Genomic DNA, 2,500 nt, shown 5'->3' with positions numbered 1-2,500 from the left:
CTCCGGCCTCCACCCTGAGACGCACACCAACACATCTCCCCCAGGCCCCGTGACCTCCGGCCTTGACCCTGAGACGCACACCAACACATCTCCCAGGCCCCGTGACCTCCGGCCTGGACCCTGAGACGCACACCAACACATCCCCCAGGCCCCGACACACACCAACACCTCTCCCAGGCCCCGTGACCTCCAACCTGGCCCCTGAGACGCACACCAACACCTCCCCCAGGCCCCGTGACCTCCGGCCTTGACCCAGAGACGCACACCAACACATCTCCCCCAGGCCCCGTGACCTCCGGCCTTGACCCTGAGACGCACACCAACACATCTCCCAGGCCCCGACACACACCAACACCTCTCCGTGACCTCCAGCCTTGACCCAGAGACGCACACCAACACATCTCCCAGGCCCCGACACACACCAACACCTCTCCGTGACCTCCAGCCTTGACCCAGAGACGCACACCAACACATCTCCCAGGCCCCGTGACCTCCGGCCTGCACCCTGAGACGCACACCAACACCTCCCCCAGGCCCAGACACACACCAACACCTCTCCGTGACCTCCAACCTGGCCCCTGAGACGCACACAAACACCTCCCCCAGGCCCCGTGACCTCCGGCCTCCACCCTGAGACACACACCAACACCTCCCCCAGGCCCAGCAGACACACACCAACACCTCTCCCAGGCCCCGTGACCTCCGGCCTTGACCCAGAGACGCACACCAACACATCTCCCAGGCCCCGTGACCTCCGGCCTTGACCCTGAGACGCACACCAACACATCTCCCAGGCCCCGACACACACCACCACCTCTCCGTGACCTCCAGCCTGGACCCTGAGACGCACACCAACACATCCCCCAGGCCCAGACACACACCAACACCTCTCCGTGACCTCCAACCTGGCCCCTGAGACGCACACCAACACATCCCCCAGGCCCCGTGACCTCCGGCCTCCACCCTGAGACGCACACCAACACATCCCCCAGGCCCCGACACACACCAACACCTCTCCCAGGCCCCGTGACCTCCAACCTGGCCCCTGAGACGCACACCAACACCTCCCCCAGGCCCCGTGACCTCCGGCCTCCACCCTGAGACGCACACCAACACATCTCCCAGGCCCCGACACACACCAACACCTCTCCGTGACCTCCAGCCTGGACCCTGAGACGCACACCAACACATCCCCCAGGCCCCGTGACCTCCGGCCTTGACCCTGAGACGCACACCAACACATCTCCCAGGCCCCGACACACACCAACACCTCTCCGTGACCTCCAGCCTGGACCCTGAGACGCACACCAACACATCCCCCAGGCCCCGTGACCTCCGGCCTTGACCCTGAGACGCACACCAACACATCTCCCAGGCCCCGTGACCTCCGGCCTGGACCCTGAGACGCACACCAACACCTCCCCTAGGCCCCGACACACACCAACACCTCTCCCAGGCCCCGTGACCTCCAACCTGGCCCCTGAGACGCACACCAACACCTCCCCCAGGCCCCGTGACCTCCGGCCTCCACCCTGAGACGCACACCAACACATCTCCCAGGCCCCGACACACACCAACACCTCTCCGTGACCTCCAGCCTGGACCCTGAGACGCACACCAACACATCCCCCAGGCCCCGTGACCTCCGGCCTTGACCCTGAGACGCACACCAACACATCCCCCAGGCCCCGTGACCTCCGGCCTTGACCCTGAGACGCACACCAACACATCTCCCAGGCCCCGTGACCTCCGGCCTGGACCCTGAGACGCACACCAACACCTCCCCCAGGCCCAGCAGACACACACCAACACCTCCCCCAGGCCCCGTGACCTCCGGCCTGGACCCTGAGACGCACACCAACACCTCCCCCAGGCCCCGTGACCTCCGGCCTGGACCCTGAGACGCACACCAACACCTCCCCCAGGCCCCGTGACCTCCGGCCTCCACCCTCAGTGAACTTTGTAAAGCACTATGAGACACTCTGTTGTGATATTGGGCTATACAAATAAAATTGAATTGAATTGAATTGAATTGAATTGAGACACACACCAACACCTCCCCCAGGCCCAGACGCACACCAACACCTCCCCCAGGCCCCGTGACCTCCAACCTGGCCCCTGAGACGCACACCAACACCTCCCCCAGGCCCCGACACACACCAACACCTCCCCCAGGCCCCGTGACCTCCGGCCTGGACCCTGAGACGCACACCAACACCTCCCCCAGGCCCAGCAGACACACACCAACACCTCCCCCAGGCCCCGTGACCTCCGGCCTGGACCCTGAGACGCACACCAACACCTCCCCCAGGCCCAGCAGACACACACCAACACCTCTCCCAGGCCCCGTGACCTCCGGCCTGGCCCCGGAGACGCACACCAACACCTCCCCCAGGCCCCGTGACCTCCGGCCTCCACCCTGAGACGCACACCAACACCTCCTCCAGGCCCCCGTGACCTCCAGCCAGGCCCACTTAACCCCAAGCCTGACCATAGCCCT

This window comes from Pempheris klunzingeri, unplaced genomic scaffold, assembly GCF_042242105.1.
Source record: "Pempheris klunzingeri isolate RE-2024b unplaced genomic scaffold, fPemKlu1.hap1 Scaffold_72, whole genome shotgun sequence".
In the NCBI taxonomy this organism is placed as follows: Eukaryota; Metazoa; Chordata; class Actinopteri; order Acropomatiformes; family Pempheridae; genus Pempheris; species Pempheris klunzingeri.
Note: the sequence above shows the minus strand (reverse complement) of the source record.